Source organism: Hemicordylus capensis, chromosome 7, assembly GCF_027244095.1.
Source record: "Hemicordylus capensis ecotype Gifberg chromosome 7, rHemCap1.1.pri, whole genome shotgun sequence".
In the NCBI taxonomy this organism is placed as follows: domain Eukaryota; kingdom Metazoa; phylum Chordata; class Lepidosauria; order Squamata; family Cordylidae; genus Hemicordylus; species Hemicordylus capensis.
The window spans coordinates 13,273,596-13,301,570 of NC_069663.1; the positions used below are offsets into that span (position 1 = coordinate 13,273,596).

A 27,975-nucleotide genomic window follows, 5' to 3' on the forward strand; every position below is an offset into this window, starting at 1 on the left:
ACATGGATGTGGTCTTGTGGCAGCAAGCATTAATTGTCCCCTTTGTTAAGCAGGGTCTGCCATGGTTTGCATTTGAATAGGAGACTACATATGAGCACCATAAGATCCCTTAGGGCAGGGTTTCTCAGCGTGTGGGTCCCCAGATGTTATTGGACTTCAATTCCCATAATCCCCAGCCCCAGTGGCCTTTGGTTAGGAATTATGGGAGTTGAAGTCCAGTTACATCTGGGGACCCACACATTGAGAATCCCTGCCTTAGGGGATGGGGCCACTCTGGGAAGAGCACCTGCATGTTTGCATGCAGAAAGGTTCCAAGTTCTCTCCCTGACATCTCCAAGATAGGGCTGAGATGGGAGAGACTCCTGCCTGCAGCCTTGGAGAAGCTGCTGCCAGTCTGGGTAGACAGTACTGAGCTAGATGGACTAGTGGTCTGACTTGTTATAAAGCAGCTTCCTACGTATGCTAGAGACAAGATGCATTTGCCCAGATTTAAGTTCTAGCAAAGCTGGGAAGGAAGCTGAAGCCTGAAGGACAACTTTGTTAGCAACCTACGCTAACAAAATTTTAACAAGGCATCCCCCCAGAGGCAAGCATGGGAGCAGCGTTTTCCCAGGGACAAGCGTTAGAAAATAGGGACAGCAGCTGCATATGAAGCACACCTTGCCATCACACACTCATGAGTCCCCTCTGTCCTTTTAAAACCCAACTCTAGATGTGTGACTGCAACAGATCTCCTGGCCATCCTAGTAAAACACTTGGCAGCTCAGATCAAAACAGCAAGAAGGCTTTGCTCATTTGCGCCCATCCCAGAACCCAAACTGAGAAATCTGATACTTATTCTCAAGCTTATAAGGATCAGCATATTCTCAAGCAATCTGGAAGTGTGGAGGAGTACAAAAGCTCAGCATCGGGTAAGCCCAGCCCTTCTGACACAATAGAATGACAGCTGTTCTCAATGTCAAGGCCACACAGCAGAACAAAAGGAAACTGGCAAGAGGCGATAACAGGGACTGAAACTGGTAGACCCGGCACTGCACTGTTTTGAAAGGCACAGCTGCTGAAAACGTTATCCTTTGCAGATACGATCTTGCCTGCTTTCATTTTCCCCAGACCCCGCCAGTTTCCATGCAATGAGCTAGCATGTCTGCAACAGGAAAAGCCAATTTGGTTGCCAAAGATAGCAAACGGGGATTTCTCTCACCCCATTTCTATTGGCTTCCTAGACTTTTCATAGCTAATGGACAGCAGCAAGTATAGCACATCTGTGGTTGAAGTGAATAAGCAGTTAACTTTGGAGCTCTAGGGTAAGTGATTTTTTTTCTGTGTGTGCTTGGATTGAAGGTGGGAGTCCGCCTGGGAGGGATCTCCATTTATAGCCTGCAATGTCACCTCCACATATGCCTCGACTCAGGTTTTACTTCTATGAATGGAAAAGCAGAGTGATAGGCAAAAAAGTGGAAGGGATGGCACTCGCCTCCACAAAAAGAGTGAAAGCAATAAGGTTGGATGTGAAAGCTGCTAAAGATAGATCAGGCTGCCACAGCTCTGTGTGGAGTATCACGCAGAGTTGAGCAAAGGGCTAAAAGCAAGAGCCAGTATCCTGCAGTGGCTAAAAATGGCCAGCAAGTCCCCAGTTCAAATCTCATCCCAGCCATAAACTCACTAGATGGCCTTAGGCAAGGCTCTCTCTCAGTCAAAGCCCCCACCTCACAATCTACTGCAATGCGGGGATGATAATAATACCGACCACCTCGTAACAGATATAGCATAAGACCACCCTTAATGTGCTAATTATTAAAGATACACATATGTGCATATGTGCACATGCACGAAGAGGGATCCACAAGTTTAGGCTTCACTCATTAGCCAGCCATTTATTTGTGGTTGCCATTAATCCCCTCTCTTTTCTCAAATCCTTTTCTAGCACACAGACAGAGAGCTTAGGAGAGAAGTGGGTCTTCTGTCACTGGCACTGGGATATGGAGATAGTAAGAAATAGTGGGAGCCCTCTCCTGCTGCTCAGGAAGGATTCTCGCTGTTTCTTACCCTCTCCAAATTGGCAGTGGAAATGAGATCTCCAATGAGGAGATCTGTGTGGTATTGGGTGTCCTGTTTGCTAGAGGGCTGGGATACTAGCTAGTGGCAAGCGCTCTCTCTCTCTCTCTCTCTCTCTGTATTACTGTTGTTGTTATTTATATAGCATGTTATTTATATCCTGCTTTTCTACAAAAAGACATTTCTGTTCACTCAAGCCTTTTAAATGTGATTTTTAAAAACTGACTTCTAAAAAGTGTTTCAATTGTTTTGCACTGTATTTCCTTTTTTTCTTTTTCTTTTTGCTGAGTTGTGATTTCATGTGTTTTTATTTGATGTTTTAATGCTGTGTTGTGAGCTGTCCAGAGAACAATTTGTTATGGGGCAGCTAAAGTTGTTCATTATTATTATTATTACTATCACTACTAGTAGTAGTACTACCACACACAGTTTTCAAGGCAAAGGACTTCAGTTAAAAGAAAGTGTAGGCAAAATAAGACAAAAATCAACATTAAAACAGATTAAAAACAGATACCACAGCCGCAGGAAATCCAACCAAACAACTAAAATTACTTAATATTAAAAGCTCAGGCAAACAGGATGGAATTGGCCAAGCACCTAAAAGATAGTGGGGCAGCACACATGGAGGAGGAGGGGGGCATGCTGAGTGCTTGCCCAACAGGCTGTCCTCTAACGACATCCCAACACCCTCCCGGCATGTCCCAGATCACCATCCAAAGGGCCCCTAAACATGCACTCCTAGCAACTCCCACATGCAATAAAGAGACACACTGAGAGGGTGTTGAGATGTCTGGGCTCTCAGCCCACCCCCTAATTCTTCATGTGTGCTGGAGGTGGTATCATATGAACCAGTAGCAACAGAGCCAATCCAGTTGTCTGGGACCCAAGATCCTCAACTGGAGGATGGCTGCAAAGGCTCCTTTAATGTGGGGGCACTTACAGGGGCACTAAAAGGTCTTGTGGTAGCAAGCATGGCTTGCCCCCTTTGCTAAGCAAGGTTTGCATTTGAATGGGAGACTACATGTATGAGCACAGTAAGATATTCCCCTTAGGGGATGGAGCCACTCTGGAAAGAGCATCTTCATGCTTGCATGCAGGAGATTCCAAGTTCCTTCCCTGGCATCTCCAGTTAGGGCTGAGAGAGATTCCTGCCTGCAACTTTGGAGAAGCCGCTGCCAGTCTGCATAGATGATACTGAGCTAGATGGACCAATAGTCTGACTCGGTATATGGCAGCTTCATATGTTCCTATGAGGACGTAAAAGGAAGGCAAGTTTGTATATGAGAAAATAATCCTTCAGATACCGTTTCAGAGCATTTGGGGTTTCAGAATTCAAAATTACCTTAGACTGGATGGGAATAACCTGAAGGTATGATACCCTGGTGAGAATACAGAGTTCCAATGTGGGAAGCGTTTGTTCAGAGTACTGCTGGGTTATGAAGATCACTGCGTAGCCTTGAAAGTCACTCATCTTTCATCCAAACTAAACTGGAAGTTACAGACTAATCGTGACTCACCCTTATCAGCCAAACAAGGTTTGCAAGTGCATTGTTACATGACAACTTATACAGCACTTGTTAATGAACAGAAGTGTTTTTATAGTTTTTATCTTGTCCCTCTTCAACACCGCCCTGCTGAGGTTGTTCACCACATATTTACAAATTGTTTGTTGCAAAGAAAGGATGACCAAATCTTGCCAGAATAATCATGAGATGGAGGCAGAGAGAGAAATCCACTGACGTCAAGGGTGGATACATTAGGGATCATAAGGAGGGGAACTGAAAATAAAAATACTACTATTATAATGCATTTATACAAAGCAATGGTATGGTTGCATTTGGAGTACTGTGTACAGTTCAGGTCACTGTATCTCGAAAAGGATATTCTAGAACTGGGAAAAGTGCAGAAGAGGGAAACCAAAGTGATCAAGGCACTGGAGCACTTACTTATGAGGCAAGGCTACAACATCTTTTGTTTAGAAAGATGACTAAGAGAAGAAAAAACAGAGGTTTATAAAATTATGCATGGTGTGAAGAATGGATAGAGAGAAAATTCTCTCACACACAAACACTAGAACCAGTGGTCATCCCATTAAACTGATTGCCAGGATATCTAGGACTGACAACAGAACCTTTTCCACATAGCACATAATTAATCTATGGAATTATGTGCCATGGGATGTGATGGCCACCAGCTTGGCCACCAGCTTGGATGGCTTTAAAAGGAGCTAAGCCCAATTCAAGGAGGCCAGGTCTATCAATGGCTGCTAGTCTAGATGGCTATAGGTTGCCTCCAGGCTCAGAGGCAGGATGCCACTGAGTACCAGTTGCAGGGGAGCAACAGAAGAAGAGGGGGCATGCCTTCTGCTTGTGGGCTTCCCAGAGGCATCTAGTGGGCCACTGTGGGAAAGGGGATGCTGGACTAGATAGGCCTTGGGTCTGATCAAGCAATGTTCTTATGATGTTCTTACGTTATTTTTACAATTCTGAATCTTCCTCCTTAGTTGTGGCCCAACAGAACTAGGAACAGACCTCCCCAGAATCCTAGTTTTATTTTCATGCATGTCTAGGGGATCAGAAACTGCCATGATTAGAAAAGATTATGCGGGATGGATTCATGAGCCAATTAAGCTTTGTCTTGGAAAGATGTGATGGAGGTGTTTTACTCCATTCCCATGGATCACCTGGATCACCTATGGCAGGGCTGCACAACTTTGACCCTCCAACTGTTGATGGATTACAATTATAATCATCCCTGACTACTGGTCACTGTGGCTGGGAATGATGGGAGTTGTAGTCCAACAACAACTGGAGGGCCAACGTTGCTTAACCCTGACCTATGGTGTTAGGAAATAACTGTTCTCCATAGCCCGAGGTTATCCTCCAAGGTATGTGTTTAATACTGAGCATGCTCCAAAGACAGGACCAATCAAGAGTTGCAGGCGTGGCTAGCTTACTGTGTAGGAGGCCACCCAGCCCCAGCCCTGGTCCTGTCTTTGCTCCACAAACAGGTCTGCACCTGCGACTTTGGCTCTTCTAAGCTTGGCTGGCTAGCTTTGCTATTCTTCCTCTCTCCCTATCTAGTATTGTGCAAGGGAAGGAAGGAAGTCATTTTTTCTATCCAATTCTAAAACATATTGACGTTTTGTTTATTCAGTTCAGCAGAATCAGGCTGTTCCCTCTACTTTCATTTCCCCCATCTCCTTATGGAAGGTTCCCACACAAGCACTCTGCTAGAGGGTTCCCTATCTGATCAGAGAGGCAGGCCATTTCATCTGGGTACTGCTCTTTTGGGGGATCCTGCTCAGGCTGGCTTCACTCCAGGGGAACGCTGCACCCCCCAGGGGCAAGCCGTTTGCGCCTACCCAGGCAAACCTCCCAAAAAAGACCACAAGAAAGCTAAAAAGAAAACAAAACATTCAAAAGACAGTGAACAAAGGAGTTCCTCCCCAGCTAAAGCACACTTGGTGCCTGTGTCAGCAGGACGCCTGAGCAAACGGCTCTTAATCCAAGCTGTTTGTGAGTCATGCCAGTCCCGTCACTTGCCTGACCTGGGAGATGCCGATCTGCCGCTGAACCAGGGCGATCGACTCCCTTTCCCACAACCAATCTCTCCTCTCACCCTGCCTGAGGAGGTGATCAAGATCCCGGCCACGCTGGAGAGCTCCCCCACGGCCGAACCTCTGGGGCAGGAGACGGAGCTGCCTCAGGAGAACACACTGCATACGCTCCCGGCTGAACCACTTCATCCATTATCGGCTATACCATCTGAGCCAATTCTACCTCCACCGGAGCACCCAGCGCTCCCACGCCCAAACCAGTCTGTGCCTCCTCATCCTGACAAGCCCTTCTCACCACCAGGGCCATCCGCTCCATCTACAATTCTGCTGGACGTGAGCACCACACCTACCCTGGGCGAACACCCCTTCCCACCCGATTACATGGCTTGGTGACTTCATTATGTGGCAATGCTCAGTCTTAATCAAAGCCCATGTGCCGCCTCCAGCCCGCCACCTGTCCTACCTTAGACCCCCACCCCCTCCAGCCCCGGTGGAGGTTCTAGCTACCCCTAGATGCCTCGCCCCATACCCATCAAACCCCACCTGACCAAGAGGAAAGATTGAGTAGCAACAATGACATCTCACAATCAGACAAAGAGGAGAGGGAGTTATCTGATAATACCTCAGCTCCACTCCCAGCTTCTTATCGCCTATTCTCATAATCTGATTTTGAAGTTATGCTCTCTAAGGCAAGACGCGCTATTAATGCTTTGACTCCTATTGAAAATGTTCAGGCTACACCTGCTCTTGACTGCTCCGTCTGCCCTCTGCAGGGGTGGTGGGCCGATTAAGATGGTCCGCCCCCGGAGGCTTATGGATCCGCTTGGATTCCAGACGGCCCTCGGGGAGTTTCCAGTGTCCAGAGCTGGTGACCCTGTCGACGCCTTGGTTGATCTCTGGAATGGAGAGGTGGCCCGGGCTGTTGACACGGTTGCCCCCAAGCGCCCTCTCCGGCTTAGTGGAGCCCGTTCCGCTCCTTGGTTTTCCTCGGAGCTTAGGGCGATGAAGCAACTCGGACGACGGCTGGAGCGACGCTGGAGGAAGAGTCGTCACGAATCCGATCGAACACGGGCTAGAACCCATTTTAGGGACTACGCCGTGGCGGTGGGGGCGGCGAAGAAACGTTTTTTTCTCCGCCTCCATTGCGTCTGCTCAGTGCAGGCAAACAGAGCTGTTTCGTGTGGTGAAAACATTGCTCCACACATCCCCCCGGACAATGGGGGAGGAGCCATCTACAGCTCTTTGTGATCGGTTTGCCTGTCATTTTGCAGATAAAGTCGCTTGCATCCGTGCTGACCTGGACTCCAGAGTTTTGGCAGTTCCGGCAGACGTGCCTTTGATACCATCTGGTCCCGTTGTGTTGGATTCTTTTCGGTTGGTGCGGCCTGAGGATGTGGACAAGATCCTGGGCAGTGTGCGGGCGACTTCGTGCGCTCTTGACCCTTGCCCTTCATGGCTAATAAAAGCTGCCAGGGAGGGGACAGGTAGATGGCTGGAGGTGATGGTTAATGCTTCATTAAGGGAGGGCAGGATGCCATCGTGCCTTAAGGAGGCGGTGGTAAGACCTTTATTAAAAAAGCCCTCCCTTGATCCCTCCAGCCTGGACAACTATAGACCTGTGTCTAACCTGCCCTTTTTGGGCAAGGTGATGGAGCGTGTGGTGGCGTCCCAGCTGCAGAGGGTCTTGGATGATACGGATTATCTGGACCCTTTTCAATCTGGCTTCCGCCCCGGGTATGGGACTGAGACTGCCTTGGTCGCTCTAGTGGATGACCTACGCCGGGAACTAGACAGGGGGAGTGCGTCCCTGTTGGTTCTGCTGGACCTCTCGGCAGCGTTCGATACCATCGACCATGGTATCCTTCTGGGCCGCCTCTCGAGTATGGGAATCGGAGGCACTGCGTTGCAGTGGTTCCGGTCCTTTCTTGAGGGGAGGGTCCAGAAGGTGGTGCTGGGGGACTACTGCTCGGCCCCGTGGCCGTTGGCCTGTGGGGTCCCGCAGGGTTCGGTCTTGTCCCCCATGCTGTTTAACATCTACATGAAGCCGCTGGGAGAGGTCATCCGGGGATTTGGACTGAGTTGTCAGCAATATGCGGATGACACTCAGCTCTATCTCTCCTTGTCATCTGATCCTAGGGAGGCGGTGGATGTCCTGAACCGGGGACTGGAGGCCGTGATGGGTTGGATGTGGGCTAACAAACTGAAATTGAATCCGGATAAGACGGAGGTGCTGTTGGTCAGTAGGAGAGCCAATCGGGATGTGGAGATTTTACCAGTTCTGGATGGGGTTGCACTCCCCTTGAAGGAACAAGTACGCAGCTTGGGGGTACTACTGGACCCGGCTCTGCTTTTGGAAGCTCAGGTGGAGGCGGTGGCCAGGGGTGCCTTTGCACGGCTTCGGCTGGTGCGCCAGCTGCGTCCCTTTCTCGAGAAGGCAGATCTGGCCACAGTTACCCACGCCTTAGTCACGTCGCGGCTGGATTACTGTAACGCGCTCTACGTGGGGCTGCCCTTGAAGAATATCCGGAAACTGCAGCTAGTGCAAAACGCGGCAGCGAGGGTGTTATCCAGAGCTGCCCGGTGGGAACATATCACCCCCATTTTGAAAGAACTGCACTGGCTACCGGTTCGTTTCCGGGTCCAATTCAAGGTGCTGGTTTTGACCTTTAAAGCCCTAAACGGTTTGGGCCCAGGGTATTTGAGGGACCGCCTGCTCCCAAGGGTTGCTGCCCGCTTGACGAGGACATCTGAGGGGGCCCTGCTCCGGGTGCCGACAATGAGAGAGGCCCGGCTGTCGTGCACTCGGGACAGGGCCTTCTCTGTTGCTGCCCCCAGACTCTGGAATGCTCTCCCAGTGGTCATTTGCTCCTCGGACTCCATCATGGCTTTTAGAAAGCTTGTAAAGACTTGGCTTTTTACCCAGGCTTTTACATAATCGTTTTTACTGCTGCTTCTGGGTGTTTTTATTTCTTGTATTGTTTTATGCCTGTTTTTATATGTTTTTATACTCTTAGCATGTTGTTTTTATTGTGTTTTTATTGTATGTTTTTAACTTTTGTAAACCGCCTTGGGGCTATATTTTAACGAAAGGCGGTATAAAAATGCAAAAATAAAAATAAAAAATAAAAATAATGTATTCCCTTCCAGCTCTATTCCTACGGCTATGGTTCCCTTCCCCCCTCTTTTCAAAGACGTTATCCTGGCTGAATGGGTGGCTCCCGCCTCATTCAAGGCCTTGGGACCCATTCCTAAGAAACATTACAGTTTGCCTCCAGATGTGACATCTCTCTTGGCAATTCCCATGGTCAACCCCCCTGTGGCTCAGCTTGTGTCAGTATCTGTTATTATTAAGGAAGGTGAGGAGCAACTAAAATCCCCTGAGGATCGTAAGTCCAATATGCTCCTCTGTAAGAACCACTCTGCCATGGCCATGGGCATCAAAGCGGCCACAACTAATTCCATCTTTGTCAGGGCATCTATGCGCTGGGTGAAAGAGATCGCTGCTATGGTTCCGCCTGAACTGACCAAGGTCTGCCAGGGTCTAAACAAATTAGCCTAAGCCACTGCCCTCATGGCAGACTCAAGTCTCAACTGCATTCAATATGCAGCCCGAGCAATGGCCTCGGAAGTAGCAGTTCACTGCTCATTATGACTAACACACTGGAAAGCTGATTCCAGGTCTAGGCTTAACCTCTCAGCTACTCCTTTTACAGGTGCCTGGCTCTTCGGAAACGCCTTAGACCCGATACTCATAGAAACCAAGGATGAGAAAAAGGCCCTTTCTTCATCTCGTAGGGACTCTCATAGGCCCTTTCAGTCCAATGCTCAGTCCTTTTGCTCCTTCATAGGTTCGCAGAAACCACCCTTGTCTTCTCACAAAGACAGCACAAGTTTTGCATACCACCCTACTTGGTGCAACCGATGTCAGCAGCGAGGAGGATGACCTACCGGGGTCGTTCTACTCGATCCTTCCCCACTGCCTCCACCTACCCCCCCAGAAAACAATTACTCCCCCCACCCACCATGGGAAGCAGGATTCTCGACTTTTACCCACAGTGGAAAGCTACTGCACAAGATCGCTGAGTACGCTCCACCGTTTCCCATGGATATTCCTTGGACTTCCAGTCTCATCCTCCAGACCAAGTCACAATGTCCCCCAAATCGAAATGTCCAAACAACTTTGGATGAATCTGGCCATTCAACATCTCCTTCAGATAAACGCCATTGAACCAGTGCCATCAATTGAGTTATTCACTGTTTCTGGTTCCCAAAAAAGGAAGGATCCTGGAGGGCTGTCCTAAACTCAACCGATTCATCCACAAGAGGAAATTCCAAATGGAATCCCTTCGGTCAATCAAGGAATCAACATTGAAGCAGGACTTTCTGGCCTCAATCAATCTGACCAAGGCTTACCTCCATGTTCCTATCCTTCTCACTCACTGAAGGTTCCTCAGGTTCGTGTACGATGGCCACCATTACCAATACAGGGCTCTACCCTTTGGCCTGTCATCAGGCCCGAGAGTCTTCACCAAGCTGATGGTTGCTCTGGTCACCCACCTCTGAATGTGCGGAGTCCATGTTTACCCATAGTTAGACGATCTGCTCATTTTAGTGGCTTTGCTCCATCAGGCCCAGCTTGCCATACAACAGACCCTCTTGGTCCTCAAGTCGCACAGGTTTCTGATAAACCTTCAAGAGAGTCACCTCATCCTGACTCAAACTCTCCAACACCTCAGAGCGCTGTTCGACATTCAACATCTGGCCGTCTCCTTACCTCCAGAAGGACACAGGAAATTGATTTCCATCATCCAGCCTCTACTCCATGTGACGTTGGCAGACTTGATGACCTTAGCTTGGGTCCATGATTGCATGTCTGGAGTGTACCCCGTGGACCCACTAGCACTCGCGCCCTCTTAAGTGGCTCCTCCTCCCGTTCCAACGGAACATCATGGCCTGCAACCACAGAGAGATTGGCCAGCAGAAATCCGGCAGTCACTATGCTGTTGGTTGTTGTCAGCCATGTTGAGAGGTGTTCTCCTCACAGTCCCGAGTCGAATCCTGGTAACCATGGATGCCAGCTTATTGGGCTGAGGTGCCCACTGCAATGGCCAATATGCTCAAGGAGGTCTGGTCAACATGGGAGAGGAGGCACATCATCAATTGGTTAGAGCTTCGCGCGGTACGACTAGCCCTGCTGCAGTTCCTCCCAGTGTTCCGCCACATGAACATACTTGTACACACAGACGTGACCACCAAATCGCATATCAACCATCAAGGAGGAACATGGTCCCGTACTCTGATGAAAGAGACCGACAGAGACTTCAGTTGGGCGGAACAGCACTTGACCTTGATCGTAGCAGAACATCTCCAAGGCACAGCGAACATCCAAGCCAACTGGCTCAGCTGTCAGACCCAGAATAGTCTCTCCACCGGGATGTTTTCCACCAGATAGTGCATCACTTCGGACTGCCCCTAGTCAATCTCTTTGCCTCCCCCCTCAACCATCTCCTTCCCAGGTTCTTCTCCCGCTTCCTGTCCCATCAAGCAGAGGCGGTAGATGCCCTGACCTCCCCTTGGCCTCCAGGCTTCCTTTATGCATTCCCACCGACTGTGGTGATAGCCAAGCTTATTCAGAAGCTCCAAATCGAAAAGGCTGAGCTCATCCTAATAGCCCCATTCTGGCCACGGAGACTGTGGTTTTTCTATCTTCTGCAACCATCAGTCACTCCACCATAGCACCTACCTCCGTGGCTGGACCTTCTCTCTCAGGGTCCTATCATCCACCCAGATCCTCAGTGGCTCTAATTAGCCGCCTGTAAATTGAATGCGGGCTACTAGCAAGGAGGGGCTACTTCAGTTCAAGAAACCATCTTAGCGTTTCTACATTTTCTTTCCCTTAAGGTCTGATTTTTAGTGGCTATTACCTCAGCTCAAAGGGTTTCAGAACTTAGGGCTCTGTCCACACGGAAAGAATTCTGCATTTTCCAATCTGATGCCGTCATGCTCAAGTTGGATCCTACCTTCCTCCCAAAGGTTAACTCTACTTTCCACCTTTCGCAGGACATTGTCCTGCCACCCTTCTGTCCTTTCCCAGTTCATCCTAAAGAAAAATTATGGCATTAACTTGATGTCCACTGTACCCTCCAGATCTACTTACGCAGAACAAGGCTTTCCAGTGTTCAGACTCTCTCTTCGTCTCTTTTCAACAGCCGACTCTCGGCTCTAAGGTCTCCAAAACCACGATCGCTGCCTGGATCAAATCCTGTATCACTCTTGCCTATGAGTCCCTCAATCTGGCCATTCCATCCGGCATTATGGCTCACTCCACCGGCAGTGCAGCTACTTCAGCAGCTTTTACTGCCAATATGCCTTTAATTGAAATCTGCACGGCAGCCACTTGGTCTTCTATTACACCCTTCATAAAGCATTATAGGATTTCCACTCCACTCAAGAGGCTCTTGGTCACACTATTCTTCAGCAGGAGGTCTGATTCACATCTGGTTTGAGTTCCACCCTTTCTCTTCTGGCTTGGGTATGTCCCATACTTTGGAGGATGACCTTCTCGAACTGTGGAAAAAGAAACATTGGTCTTACCGTGAAGGGTTCTTTTTCACAGACGAGGAGGTCATCTGGCCCGTCCAAGGATGTTCATCAAGTGTTTTCCATTCATCCTGTTTTTGTTTGGGCAGAGTGTATTGGGGTGGGGGCGACTTCCAGGGAAGTTTAACTTTGTAGGCTTTCCCCCCTCCCTTTTCCGCATATTTTCCCTTACATCTGCCATGGGTTCGAGTATGACCTATAGGTGTCTCCCTTTTCCTAACTTCCTATTTTCCTTTTTCTCTGAGAGCACATCAATCCCAGAACTGGGGCTGGGGTCGCCCACACAGTAAGCTAGCCATGCCTACAACTTTTGATTGGTCCTGTCTTTGGAGTATGCTCAGTATTCAACACATACTTTGGAGGATAACCTCCTTGGCTGTGAAAAAGAACCTTTCACGGTAAGACCAATGTTTCTTTCTTCAAGTTTGGTTGGCTGGTGACATCTCATGTAGCAAATGGCATGGCTCATTCATGAATCTTTGCCATGATGCAACTTCTTTTACTCCTATTCTTGGGTAATAATCTGGAATGTTGAATATTAGTTACTAAGAGGTTAACAATGAAGAAGAGCCTGTCTTCTTGTAGTGGAATGGATTATGTATGCCTTTGAAACCTATTTTTAGATGAAAGACACCCATCACCTAACTAGTCTCACTTGGCAGAGTAACTGCCTAACATTACCTGAATGTTTGAAAAGTGCTATCACAAACATCTAAGGAACCAATACAGTTGCTGAAATAACAGCATGGCCAATGTCAGATACATACAATCAATGGCTACACATACACCCCAACTGAGAAGAGTTCAGAGTGGCTTGACTCGGTTCCCAGGCAGCTCTCCATCCAGGCCAGACCTGCTTAGCTTCAGTCACAGAAGGATAGCACAGGGCTGCATACTATTATCTCAGCCAAACTCCACCCTAAATTCTCAAACTTCTTCCCAGATAACCTTCCCCATTTCAAATCCCAACAGTGTGGTGCTAACACATCACAGCTAAGGAAGAGTTAATGGGTTAACTCCCTCCAGAAACTAGAAGCTTCTAAGAACACATCCTTGGTCCTCTCTTGAATCTATCAACATTTAGCTTCTGCCTAGGAACCCAACATCTAACATGAAAGGCGACAGGGGACAACTTCTCTCTATCCACTTGATCCCCACTGTGCAGGATTTTAGACACCTCTATTGTGACCCCCCCTTAGGAACATGAGAAGCTGCCTTATATCAAGTCAGACCATCAGTCTATCCAGCCTCAGTATTATCGACAGACTGGCAGCGGCTTCTCCAAGGTTGAAGGCAGGAATCTCTCCAAGCCCTACCTGGAGATGCCAGAGAGGGAACTTGGAACCTTCTGCATGCAAGCATACAGGTGCTCTTCCCAGAGCAGCCCCATCCCCTAAGGGGAATATCTCAGCACTCCCACACATAGTCTCCCATTCAAATGCAAACCAGGGTGGACCCCACTTAGCAAAGGAGACAAGCCATGCTTGCTACCACAAGACCTGCTCTCTATCTAACTTCTTTCTAAACTAAAAAGATCCTGCCTTCACCAACCTGCCCTTCGCATCAGCCCCCTCCGATCTCCTAAAATGATCTGACTTAGGAGAGGTAGCAGGCACAGTTCAGAATAATTTCAGTAGTGCTCTGATTCGTGGAATCAAGCAGAAAAGTAAACTAATTGAACTCGAAAGGGAAATTTTAAATAACTGTTTGTAGATTGTTCTTCAGGCCCAGTCCTCTGCAAGCAGATTATACAGTATACTTCAAGCAATTAAAATACAACATAACAGTAGGTAAAATAGAAAGGCAGAACAAAACAGTCTTCACCTGGGACTAAAATATAGTAAATTTGGCACTAGGCAAGCTTCTCTGGAGAGGGCCTTCCAGAGTCCAAGTGCCACAACAGAAAATATCCTGGATCATCACCTCTCACATCAGACTGGCTCCGTAGGAACATAGGAAGCTGTCTTATATTGAGTCAGACCATTGGTCCATCTAGCTGTCTACACTGACTGGTAGCAGCTCTTTGTGCCCTGGAAGAACATGCCCTTCCACTGAGCTACAGCCCCATCCCCTAAGGGAAATATCTTACAGCAGAGAATGCTCACATGTAGTCACCCATCCTAATGCAAACCAGGGTGGACCCTGTTTAGCAAAGGGCACAATTCATGCTCACTACCGCAAGACCAGCCCTTCTCTCCTACATGTAGCCTGGCCACAGTTTTTCATACACTAGTAACATCCTGTCTGAACTGTGCCCTGGGGAGTCAACCTCCAGAACACAACACTAAGTTGCCAGGGACTTTGGGGATGCCATGTCTGAAATAACACACAATAATGTGACATGGCCAGAAATGGTCTTGTGGTAGTGAGCATGAATTGTCCCTCTTGCTAAGCAGGGTCCACCCTGGTTTGCATTTGAATGGAAGACTACATGTGAGCCCTGTAATATCCCCCTTGGGAGATGGGGCCACTCTGGGAAGAACGCTTGCATGAAGAAGGTCCCAGGTTCCCTCCCTGGCATCTCTCAGACAGGGCTGAGAGAGACTACTACCTGCAACCTCAGAGAAGCTGCTGCCAGTCTATGTAGACAATACTGAGCTAGATGGGCCAATGGTCTGACTCAGTATAAGGCAGCTTCCTATGTTCCAAATTCCAATTTGCATGGCGAAAATTAAAATAATGTCCATAACTCCAGACAGTACATAGTAGTTATTTCCTTCCTTCCCTATCTCTACCTCTGCGGAGTCAAAGTGAACTAATGCAAATGCACATTATGTCAACTTTTCTTCAGCTTGTTCTGTAAATCAATCAATCAATCACTCTTTATCATGTTCTCAGACTATCCCAAAGTAAAGAAGCATGTAACAGGTAATATTAAAAGCAATTAAATACAGACATAAGAACACAAGAACAGCCCTGCTGGATCAGGCCCAAGGCCCATCTAGTGCCTATAAGCATAAAGACTGTAAGGCTACTATGAAATTACTATAAGATTAAAAACTATGAATGTCTGTAAAAAGCAATAAAGGTAGCACCTGGGGGGTAGCAACCTCTAGGTAGCACCTAGGGGGAAGGTTGCTAAAATGGTAGCACGTGACTATGGTAGGGCTAAAATCTATGGTGGTGAAAGTTACATGCTATAAGCTATACATTGCTGCAATGCTAAAATCTGTTTTAAGAAGCAGACTTTAAAAGCAGTAGGGCTGAATGACTGAAGAGGTTAGTTCTTGCTGACATTCTACAAATAAGCACTGCCACTTGTGAGGCACTTCAGAATGCAGAGCAACACCAGACGGGCCTGTGGCTGAACTTCTGGGACAGAGGAGGAGAGATGCTGTGTAGCCAGAGGCATCAGGACCGTGGAGCAAGGAAGGACGGCTGTACCCAGGCCGCCAGGGTCTGGAGGAGTCGGCAAGGCTCCCGCTCCCCCTTGGCCAGGGGGCCCCCTTGCCTCCTCCCACACCCAGCTGGTGAACGAGACGCTCGCCAGCTGGGAGCACAAGGTATGCCCCTTGCCTCTCCAGTCAGTGTTTCACTAGAGCACTGACTGGGGAGGGATGGGAGAGGGCCAGTGCTCCCTCTAAGGCATGTGCACATGCTTGCGCTCACAAGTTTTTTGATGTCCGCTCAGTTAATTTTAGATCCTGCTCAGGTTGAATCAAGAAGGCCCCATTCTGAACGCATGTGTGTGCACACACTGCCTTGATACTGACACTCAGAACAAAACTCATTCCACACACAAATGAAAAAATTTAGAGAGAACACTGGAGAAGGTCTCAATGGACCTTCTCCCGGGTATTGCCCTGTCCCTGTGTCTGACATCAGACACAAGAGGGCAGGGTCAATGCCAAGAACGGGGCCCATCAGAGCTTCCTTTCCTCGGTCAGCGGTTCGTGGAATCACTGACAAGAAGCTCCCGGGCAGCGATTCCATGAACCACGGATTGGGGAAGGGAAGCTCTGCTGGGGCTGACAGGCCCCATTCTCAGTATTGGCTCCACCCCCTTTAGTCTGACTTCAGTCACAGGGGGCGTGACGTCAACCTAGGGGGCGGAGGACTCTGTCCTCCAGCTGCAGCCAAACTCCCTACACCCCTGTATGTAGCCCCAGGTCCAGGGTAATGGAACACCTGGAGATGACAAAACAGCTGAAGCATGACTAACCCCAAAAGTGAAACACGAGGAGACCTGACAGTCAACTCCACATCTTAACCAGGCAGCTTGCTTCATTTACTGGGACTGCCAGGGAAGAAACCCTAGGGGCCTTTGCCCGGAAGGCTCACTATCAGGACACAATATGAAAGGAACGTGGGGATTCTCAGAGCAACTCTTGCCAGGAGAAAATACATATTTTTAATGTCCTTAAGCACAGAAACAATCAAGCTGCTCGGATAATGGTCCTCGCTCTTGCCTCCAGGGGCAGAGGCATGCCAGGCAGAGGGAGCAGCCAGGTTACATGGGACAGGTGCACATTCTGGTTCCTAAATGGGGAGCCCTGGGGAGTCAAAAAGAGAACAGGATTTGCTGTCACTTTGTTCCTGAGCACTATCCACAACAGGGGAGAATGTGCTATGCAGAGTGACTTGGAAAACAGTACTCACCAATGCACTTAGTGGAATGGATAGAATAATTATCCAAAATATTCTCTTCAGTCTAAATATATAGATTCTCTTAGCCAGCATGCGTGCCCAGGATTTGGCAGCGGAACTCTTGCAAGAGTTCCTAGCATTGGGCAAGAGTTGGGGGCAAAAAAAAATGGCAGTGGGTGGAGGTGGCCGGCCGCAAATCAGCCTGAGAGGCGGCCTCAGCTGGCCACCAGGAGGTGGCAAAACGACCTGGCCTGGCTAGGCCAGGCCGTACCGGGTAAGGGGGAGGCGGCGGTGGCAAAGCCCGGCCTGGCCACTGGGGGCGGGAGGCAGCGGCGGGATGGCAGGCCAGGCCGTCCTGGGTAAGGGGGAGGCAGCAGCAAAGCCCGGCCTGGCCACCGGAGGCGGGAGGCAGCAGGCCAGGCCGGCGAGATGAGAAAGTGGCGGGGAAGCAGTGGAGAGACTGGAAAGGGGGTGAGTGGGCAAGAGAGAGCGGGAAAGGGGGTGAGTGGGCAAGAGAGAGCGGGGCAGGAGCGGGGCCCCATGTTAGGATTCACTCAACAGATCTACCTGTATCCACACACTCATGCTTTCTGGTTAAGGATAAGAAACACTCAGGCTGCAGTTTTGCACTAGATACCTCAATTAGTGGAGGGATTAACACATTCCCAGAGAGGGAAAGAAGTCTGAGCCACTTACTACAAAAAAGAAACGCCACAAAGAGAAGGAGTCTGACTCCAGGCTACTGTGTATGAAACATACACCAAATATTGATCTCATATGTATCATGCTTACATTGCCAGGATTGTTTGTTTTTAATATCCTGCACCAAAAGCAACCAAAACAAAAACCAGTCAGCATCCAAGAGAACAAAAGCTTTGTAGCTTTTTTTAAAGAATTATGTTGAACACAATTTGCTCAGTACAGTACACATACAAATTAGACATGTGGCTCAACAAAGTAGCAAAGGAGAGATATGATCATTCCTGATGCAGTCACACAGCATCCGTTACTAGCACCAGACGGAGCGGCCTGCTCTTGATTTTCTGTGATGTATGACTTGATGCTTATATTTATTCTAGTTTGTATTGATGAAGTCCAACTGCTTTGTGCAACTTTAAATTTTGATAGCTGCCCTGAGCAAGCAAACAGAAACATGGGGTATAAAATTAAATACATAAAATAATCACTGTTTCCAAGAAGTGGACAGGTGTTCTATAAACCTGACACTACCCACGAGAAATGCTAGCACAACCCTCGCCAATAGCACATAGGCAACTCACTGTGCCTTTGCTATTATAGCAACCCCAGAACACAAATAACCGAAGGAGCAGGCAAAAGGGAGGGCTCTTCTACAGGAATCACCGCGAGCACCACTTGCGGGAGTACTGACAATTGTTAGAGTTGACTTCTGTGTTAATTACAGCAGTGATATACACTGCATTCAGAAGGGAATTACTATTTAGGCCCCAGATAAAGAGAATACTGGTACAGACAGACAGAAACTATTTCATAAAAGTAGAATAAAACAGAATAAGATAAGATGAAGCAAACTAAAACAAAACCTAAATTAACCATTTCTGACACACCATGTGTGGATTTTAATTGCAGCTGTACAGAATCTGGCTACCTGAGGCAAAACATTGATGTGAGTATCAGAAAGTAGTAAGTTTATAGAAAACTCATCAGAATTATTTTGATATCTAAAGACACAGTCTCTCCAGATAGGGGACGCTCCTAAACCTACCCTCCAATACCACAGAGGGCAGCACATTAACTCCAAGCCAATGTCAGGGCTCTTCTGTGTGTTGGGTGTGTCAAAGTATACAGATATTTAGTGGGTTTTTGTAAAGGCTTTACAGCTCTAAACCTCACACAGCTTGATACCTGTCTTACATCTGTCTGGTGTTCCCTATCGGTAGACCCCTACCATTCTCCAAACATTTAAGCAGAATGCCTTATCCCGAGTCAGGCCATCGGTCTATTCAGCTCAGTATCCTCTGCACTGACTGTCCGTGGCCTCTCTAAGGTTTCAGTTTTTCCAAGGGGTTCTTCTGCATGCAAGCATGCAGATGTTCTCCCGTTGAACTACGGTTCCATCCCATATTCCCCTGAGGTGAGGGGGATATCTCACAAGAGCTCACAAATAGTTACCCATCCAAATGCAAACCAGGGTGGACCCTGCTTAGCAAAGGGGACAAGTCATAGTTGCTACCACAAGACCAGCTCTCCTCCCCTGCGCCAGCTTCTGAGTTCTGTGCTCATGGGAGTTATCGATAGAACAAGCAACCTACCCCCTGCATTACACACACTTCTCATTTAGGTGCTTCCCCCGTGATCTTATTCTAACTTGTTAACATGCACCACACTCGTGGTACTTTTAATATTCAGGCCGTAATAAAGAAAACCAATCAATCGTACTTTTAATATTTAAGATGTGCACACTGACTTTACACCTTGACAACGGGAATTCAATCAATCAAATCTTTTTTCCGGTCCTTGACCAGCAAAAATCAATATAAACAATACTCTTCAATATAGTAACATAATAAAGTAATTAAAACTTAATTAATGTTCATACCCAGTTTCACCTAACATGAAAGCTTTCATCAGAATTCTGTAACAGCTTGCACAAACAAGAGGCTTTTCTCCTAAGAGGCTGCAAGATCAAGCAACGTCTGCCCCCTAGTGACCTTAGAGCAGAAGAGCATGGCCACATTATGTAGAAGTAACCCCATGTAACTGGAGCAACTTGACATTTTTCAACTGGAGTAACTTGAAAAATTGGGCACAAATGCCAAGTTGGGGCTTGTCAGCCAAGCCAGTGCAACTGGAATAACTACATTCTGATTGGGGAGTGAGCGTCCATACAAAGCCTCGATCTGAAATAATTAACCGTGAATTACAGCCAGCAGTAATTTTGCTTCCAGCTGCACAAGATTGGGCCTGTGCCAAAGGCCAAGGCTCAGACTGCAGCCAACAGCAGCACGGCTGCTTATCTTCCTAACTTTTTTTTTTAAAGTAAATATTACCAGCGTTGGCATTTAAGGCAGCCTAAGCAAAATCTCACAAGAATCTTGCTCTGCTCCAGTCAAATATAAAGGAGGGATCATGGTAGGAGATCTGATCTTTAGAGCACATAGGAGAGAGAGAGAGAGAGATGGGAGAGGGGAGCACAATTTGCTCTGTGCCCACTGATTCCCTCTCTATAGCTTCTCTCCAGATAATTCTCTCTCAGCTGGGTTCACCTCCAGCCCCAGAGCCCAGCTGGGTGAAATGGGGAGGAGAGTTGGTCATATTTATTTACTTACTTACTTACTTACTTACTTATTGTTAAATTTATATACCGCCTTTCATTAAAGCAATCCCAAGGCGGCATGAATTGTCCCCTTGGCTAAGTAGGATCTGCCTTAGCATGCACTTGAATGGGTGATTACATATGGACGATGTAGGAGATGTCCCCTTAGGGGATGGAGTCATAGCTCAGTGGAAGAGCATCTGCTTACACGCAGAAGCTGCCAGATTCACTCCCTGGCAGCATCTCCAGCCAGGGCTGGGAGTGACTCCTGCCTGACACCTTGGAAAGCTTCTGTCAGCAAACAATACTGAGCTAGATGGACCAATGGTGTGACCTAGTATAAGGCCTCCTCCTGTGTTCCTATGAAGTGACATTGGGAGAGAGGACATGGGAAGTACAGCTGCCGGGTCACAACCCGGCCATGCAAATGGCCCATGCGTATGTGCGGTAACCCCCCAAATGGCCACCGGGAGCTCGGAAAGGGCCAAAATGGCCAATGCGAGATCAGGGGGAGGGGGAACTGCTGGAGGACCCCCCTCCCCCCGCAGCTGCAGCAGCACCTCCATGAGGCCTCAGTAAGTCTGCCATTTTAAAAAGCCCCCCGAAGCGGCCCAGGGGGTTCGGCTTGAACCAAACCAGGTCCGGGCTGGCTCAAGGGCAAGCCCTCAGACTCAGCCAGCTCAAGGTTGAGCTGGTTCGTACATCCCTAGTCCACACACACACACACACACACACACACGGCAGACCAATCCACTCCATTCTCTTGCTGAAGGTAAACTAAGGGTAAAGTTGTGCCCTCAAGTCGGTGTCAACTCCTGGCAACCACAGAGCCATGTGGTTGTCTTTGGTAGAATACAGGAGGGGTTCACCATTGCCTCCTCCCGTGCAGTGTAAGATGATGCCTTTCAGCACCTTCCTATATTACTGATGCTCGATATAGCTGTTTCCCATATTCTGGGAAAGATACCAGCAAGGATTAGAACCAGCAACCTCTTGCTCGCTAGGCAGGTCATTTCCCTGCTGCGCCATTAGGTGGCTCTTGCTGAAGGTACAAACCTAAAATAGGAAAGTAAACGAGACAGATGAATGGCTCAAGATAAAATTATGGAAAAGAATTACATGATGGTCACACATTCCACAACTGCATAGCAGCCAGGCACAAATCCTGACCCTTTCACACTGCCTGAGTTGTGTTACCCAAGTCCAAGTCTTGGCACTCAAGTCCAATATAAATATTTGTCATGTTCGTATATATTCACAGCCTCAGTGCAAGAATTACATGCAAGAATTCTTGAGACTCCTTAACCAGTTCTCTCAACACTGACACAGACCTAGCTGCAACTTCTTTAATCTACACATACAGGAAAGGTAGCCGGCAGACCAAGGTTTCCATTCAATGCTCAGATTTCCTGCCTGGTCCCAAGCATATCCTTCAGTTCACATGCGAGACCTCTCTCTCACAGCAGCACTCATTTGGAGAAAGGCAAAGGGCTTTCTAGCTCCCTTCAACCCAACTACACAAAACCCAACTTGAGGAATAGCAGGCTTGAGATGAGTTTGCCCTTATGGACTTTGGATACTCTGGCACAGTGAGGTTTATCAATGCAGAATTCAACCAAAAGGGGAAGAGCGGACTCAGAGCCATTTCCGCAGATTATTGGGAAGGAGGTTGGAAATGAAACTGTCAGTATTGCAATGCCTGTAAACAAACTGCAGGTCTCCATCTTATGAAGGTGGCTTCATATATTCTGAAATTATGACCCTATTAAGAATTAGCTGCTGTGCAGGGTTGTAAATAAATCCCAGTTTCCAAAAAGTCAAATAAATCCAAGTTTCCAATCATTTGGAAGGTGGGGGGATGCATATAATACTTTTAGTATACAAGACTGAAGCCTTAAGCCATTCGTTCTCTCAACGCTCTAGTAAGGAGACCACATTATTTCCATATTGCAAACAGGGAACTGAGAACAACTGTGGCCACCCACCCAATTTAGGGGCTTTGTCTGATCTTACTCCTAGACAAAGATTGCACTGCCCCTTCACAGAAAGCCTCAGTTAGCCAACACAGGGCATTTCTCAAGAAGACCTAGAAATGGAACCAGAAGGTGGAGAGAAAAGATTTCAACACAAAAAGACCCAAAGGGAACTTGAGGATAGAGGAAGGCCTGAGAAAGCAAAAATCTCCTTGAAAAAAGTGCTTTTAACAAAACAGATTTGTTACTTAACTAAAAGGGGCCGGGAGAGAACCAAGTCATCCCTGGCAGTACTCTCTCGGCCTTCCAGCATCCAAGCTCACTGCATGGATGGCAGATTCTTCACAAAACACTGGCACATCATTTCTAAAGGCACAACTGTTCCAAAAGTGCTTTGATACAAATTGAAAAGACCATCTCAGTTACTGAAGTGAGGTTCTTTGCTTCCTTTGCACATCAGTCCCCATTCCTTCTCTCCCAGAACAAACATTTCACAAAGGTCTGGGAGAAAGGTGGCCATAAATAGTCAATAAAATGCAGTTTGTTTCACACTTGCATCACAAGAGAGTTTCCAGGTATGGGAGATATTTCTAAAAATAACTGCAAGATCAGTTGTATTATTATTTGTACCAGAAGCTGACAAACCCCAGGCACCAGGGAGTCATGGCACCTAGACTAGGACATTCAGAGGTGGAGTTATTTAATAAAATCTTTATTTGTCCTAAGCAGCTCTGTTTCTGTTCCAAAGATGTTACTTGTAAAGGCGATAAAGATAAGCCCATTTACCTTCCCCATATACTGTCCAGCACTAAGCCCAGTAATTTTGTCAAGGTTCCTTTGTCTGGCTCCTGAATATTGAGGCTGGCTCCTAGATCCAAATAAAACTGGTCAAGGCCTGACTTACATATTATTCACCATGAAATGTACATAGTGTTTTTCACAGCTTTGTAAACACAAACAGAGGCCTCTGATCCCAAGAAGCTTAGCCTCTACAATTTTGGGAGGGTGCAACGGGGAAGTAACTTGCCTAGGGAGCAAGATGTTGCTGGTTCGAATCCCCACTGGTATGTTTCCCAGACTATGGGAAACACCTATATCGGGAAGCAGCGATATAGGAAGATGCTGAAAGGCATCATCTCATACTGCACAGGAGATGGCAATGGTAAACCCCTTCTGCATTCCACCAAAGGCTCTGTGGTCGCCAGCAGTCGACACCAACTCGACAGCACAACTTTATCTTTAAGCAGCAAAACAGAGTCAAGATGAGGCTTGCTTGCCTAATGCATCACAGTGGTACAAATAAAGTTGGGCATTGCAAGGATAGGTGGATTCTAATGTCAAAGAGTAGTGTAGTAGGGTAGCCTAGAAATGAGTGGAACATAGGAAGATGCCTTAATCAGGCCATTGGTCCATCTAGCTCAGTACTGTTAACACAGACTGGCAGTGGCTTCTCCAAGATTGCAGGCAGGAGTCTCTCTCAGCCCTATCTTGGAGATGCCAGGGAGGGAACTTGTAACTTTCTGCATGCAAGCATACAGGTGCTCTTCCCAGAGCGGCCCTAGTGGGAGAGCAAGTTTACACAGTTCTGCATGTCAGTAAGCATGGAACTTAAGAACATAGGAAGCTGCCTCATCATTCTTGATGAGGGTTAGGGTTAAATTTTAATTTCATTAAAATTAAAGCTAGATATCATTAAAAACCAGGCTAAAAAGATGGGTCTTTAAGGCCCTCCTGTAGGCTTCCAAGGAAGATAATCCTCATGTCCATGGGGACCACATTCCACAACCTAGGAGTGACAACTAAGGTGGCCCAATACCAGGTTGTCACCAGATGAATCAGTGGCACCCAAAGATGGACCCCTCCTGGTGATCTTAATGAGCGGTGGGGATCTTGTAGGGAAAGGTGTTTTCTCAGGTAACCCTGACCTAAGCCATTCAGGGCTTTAAAGGTAATAACCAGCACTTTGTACTTTGCCCAGAAACGTATCAGCAGCCAGTGCAACTGTTTAAAAACAGGCATAATGTGGTCTCTCCAGAATATCTCAGAGACCACTCTGGCTGCCGCATTTTGGACTAACTGAAGTTTCCGAACTACATATAGAGGCAGTCCTACATAAAGCACATTGCAATAGTCCAACTTGGAAGTTACCACCTGGTGTACCACTGTTTTTAGGACATTCTCCTCAAAGAATGGGCAGAGTTGCTGAATCAATTGCAGCTGGTAAAAAGTACTCCTGGCCACAACCTCAACCTGAGGCACCACAGAGAAACCCGGGTCCAAAAGTACTCCCAAGCTATGAATCTATTCTTTCTGGGGGAGTGTAGCCTCATCCAGAACAGGAAGTTCTATCCTGTCTTGCAGATTATGATCCCCAACAAAGAGCACCTCTGTCCTGCTTGGATTCAGCTTCAGTTTATTATTCCGCATCCAGCCCATTACTGCCTGTAGGAAGGCATTTAAGGGGCTAATGTCATTTCCTGATATGGCAATAGTTGCACTCTTTTGTTCTTAAACAGATCCACCTAGACAACATATTTTCCAGGGCTGTGGGCTCCAGAACACACTCTTTTTGTAAAGGTTGCCCTGAATTTTTCTAGAAGGGGGAAACCTATATATTTCCAGAGTGCTGCTACAGAACTAAGATGTTCTCCATACACACAGCAATTATTTTCCTCCTCAGGAAGGTTGAACATCTGCCAACTATTTGGATTGTAATCTCTGAACACAAAAACAAACAAAAAGGCTGTCAAGAGAGCACTGGAATGCGATCAGATTTTCGGTTTTACTGCTTTGTTAGATGATAGACCGCGACAGCCAAGCAGAAAGGCTGTCTTCCCCACTCCTTAAAAAGGCAACAAAGAGGAGAATGATCCCTTCCTTGGGATCTCCCAGTGGCCAACAAGGCACACAGCAATCCTGCTCAGAAGACAAACAAGGCCACCTAGGCAACAGCTGAACACACATTGTGCAAACGGTTAAGAAAACAAACAGCAAAGGACAGAAATTGGCCCAGTCACCTGGTTGGGAAATGCGTGCAAGTAAACAAATGTCAAGGAAGAAAGTGTTGGCTAGTCACAGAACTCCAGGACTTTGAGCTCAGTTTCATTGCCTCTCTAGCCATTGTGCCAGAACGACAATCCAACCATATCCAATTCACAAGACAACTGTGGTGAGCAAACATGGATTTTGCAAGGAGGGCATGGAATCAGACTCTGTCCCTATGGGTTCCATTGAATGTCTGTGTGGTGTCTACATCCATATAGATGCCTGTGCATCGAGCTCCCTCTGCACAACTGTGAGTCCTATAAGAAGAGAGTAGGGATGTGCACAACATGCAATTCAGAAACCAAATCATAGCACATCCCTTTAAAACAGAGGGGTAACCCATCCTTTTAACACGGAGGGCAGGTCCATACCTGCTCCTCCTCCGTTTGCTGCCATTTCCGTAATCACAGTGCTCCCACCAGCTATGCTCGCATGCTGGCAGGGTGTCTCCCACCTGCTCCTGCACAACACTGGCACGCACACCGTCACACTTGCAGAACATGTGGAGGCCATGTGTGTGCCAGTGTCACGTGGAAGCAGCTGGCTATGTCCTGCCAGCACAAGAGCATAGCTAGAGGAACGACCGCAATTACGTAAGTGGCGGCGAGCAGAAGAGGAGCAGGTATGGACCTGATCTCCTCCGTGTTAAAGGGGATGTGTAACCCCTGCTAACTGGGCAAAGAGGCACCTTTAAATGTGGTGATTCTCTTTATTTAGCAGGGGGAGAACAACTGGCCCTATGCAACCCCAGCATAGTACCTCCCGTAACTCTCATTTATGTATTTATTTCTCTATGTAAACTGCTTTGGAAACTTTTGCTGAAAAGCGGTATATAAATGTTATTGTTGTTACCCCTCCATTTGCAGGTCACACACTTAATCTGGTCTTTCACTCTGATCAGGGTGGTGTTCCATGGGTGATCCTGTTGATGCCCTGGTGGAGAATAGGAACAGCAAGCTCACAAGGAACAGCAAGGGCAGTAGACAAGCGTCCTATCCGACCCGCTTCAAAATTGGCCCCTTGGTATATGGAAGAACTACGGGGGCTGAAGCAGTGAGGTAGACGACTGGAGCGCAAGTGGAAGAAGACTCGACTCGAATCTGACAGATTACAAGATAGAGCACATTTGAAGATCTATGCTCTGGCAATATGGGCGTCAAAGAAGAAATTCTTTTCGACCCATATTGCATCCGCAAGTTCACGTCCGGCAGAGTTGTCCAGGGTTGTGAGAGGGCTAGTGAGTGCCCCTCCTCCCTTGAATCAGAATTTGGAACCATCTATTATCCGCTGTAATGTGCCTTTTATCAGCTTCCGCTGATACACCAGCTGCGTCCATTTCTTGAGATAAATGACCTCAGAACAGTAGTACATCTGCTGGTCACCTCCAGACTTGACTACTGCAATGCACTCTATGTGGGGCTGCCTTTGTATGTAGTCCGGAAACTACAGTTAGTCCAGAATGCGGCAGCCAAGTTGGTCTCTGGGTCATCTCGGAGAGACCATATTACTCCTATCTTATAAAGCCCTAAACAGCTTGGGCCCTGTGTATTTACAAGAACGTCTTCTTTGCTATGAACCATACCGCCCATTGAGATCATCTGGAGAGGTTCGTCTGCAGTTGCCACTGGCTCGTCTGGTGGCTTTCAGGTGGGCTATAGGGTTAGACTGCCTTGGTCGGCCTGATGGATGATCTCCAATTGCCTATATCAGCTTCAGCTGATATACCAGATGCGTCCATTCTTGGAGATTAGTGACCTTAAAGCAGTAGTACATATGCTGGTAACCTCTAGGCTTAACTACTGTAATGCACTCTACGTGGGGCTGCCTTTGTATGTAGTTCGGACACTACAATTGGTACAAAATGCAGCAGCCAGACTGGTCTCTGGGTTTACCCGAAGGGACCATATAACACCAATTCTAAAAGAACTGCACTGACTGCCGATAGGTTTCCAAATGAAATACGAAGTGCTAGTTATTACCTATAAGGCCCTTAACGGCCTAGGTCCTGGGTATTTTTAAGAGAGTGCTTTCTCTGTTGTGAACCCTGTCACCTATTAAGATCATCTGAAGAGGTCCGACTACGGGTGCCGCAAATTCGTTTGGTGGCAACTCGGAACCGGGCCTTTTCTGTGGCTGCCCCAGGGCTTTGGAACGCGCTCCCTGCTGAAATAAGAGCATCTCCTTCTCTGTTTGCTTTTAGGAGGACCCTGAAGACATACCTGTTTTCCCAGGCCTTCAACTGAGAATGCATTTTAAAATTTTATCTATGTGTTTTTATTTATAATTTTTATCTTTTAATGAATTTTAAATGTGTTATATTGCATGTTTTAATTCTGTAAACCACCTAGAGATTTTTATATTAGGCGGTATATAAATTCAATAAACAAACAAACCATACTCAGGGACGGGCCTTCTCCACTGCTGCCACAAGGCTCTGGAACACGCTCCCTGCTGAAATAAGAGCCTCCTCATCTCTTACAACTTTTAAAAGGGCAGTCAAGACACATTTGTTCACCCAGGCTTTTAATTAGATATTGTTTTAATTGTGTTTTAATAGTTTTAATTTATTAAATTTTAATTGTTGAAATATGTTAATCTTTTTATTGGTTGTTTCTACAGTCTTGTAAACTGTCCAGAGAACTTGCGTTTTAGGCGGTATAAAAATATCCTAAATAAATGAATAAATAAATTTACCTTAAAGGGTTGTGCTGCAATTCTGTTTCCAAATTGTGTTTTGTGCACATCCCTACAAGAGAGTCCTATGTGCACAGAACTGAACCTGCACAGGTTTCATATGGACATTCTAGTGAATATTCGCAAGTCATACTTTTTTCCTGACTCCCGTCCCATCCAAGTGTGTC

The 27,975-nt window shown here is 47.3% G+C and overlaps 1 protein-coding gene and 1 long non-coding RNA gene across 8 annotated transcripts in view; one reads left to right on the top strand and one right to left on the bottom strand.

Moving 5' to 3' along the window:
* The window catches only part of PHACTR4 (phosphatase and actin regulator 4), a 121,502-nt gene that overhangs the window by 69,338 nt on the left and 24,189 nt on the right, over nucleotides 1–27,975 (bottom strand). The window contains exon 1 of one of the 7 annotated variants that reach the window (XM_053267375.1): nucleotides 11,772–11,900. The exons of the other annotated variants lie outside the window; for them this stretch is intronic. The gene's annotated coding sequence lies outside the window, so the exon portion shown is untranslated. Of the gene's footprint in view, nucleotides 1–11,771; nucleotides 11,901–27,975 lie in introns of those variants that run through there. 7 annotated transcript variants of the gene reach the window in all.
* On the top strand, nucleotides 1,005–27,814 carry LOC128332733 (uncharacterized). Its single transcript, XR_008310746.1, has 2 exons — nucleotides 1,005–1,304; nucleotides 25,981–27,814. It is a non-coding gene; the product is annotated as an uncharacterized LOC128332733 (long non-coding RNA).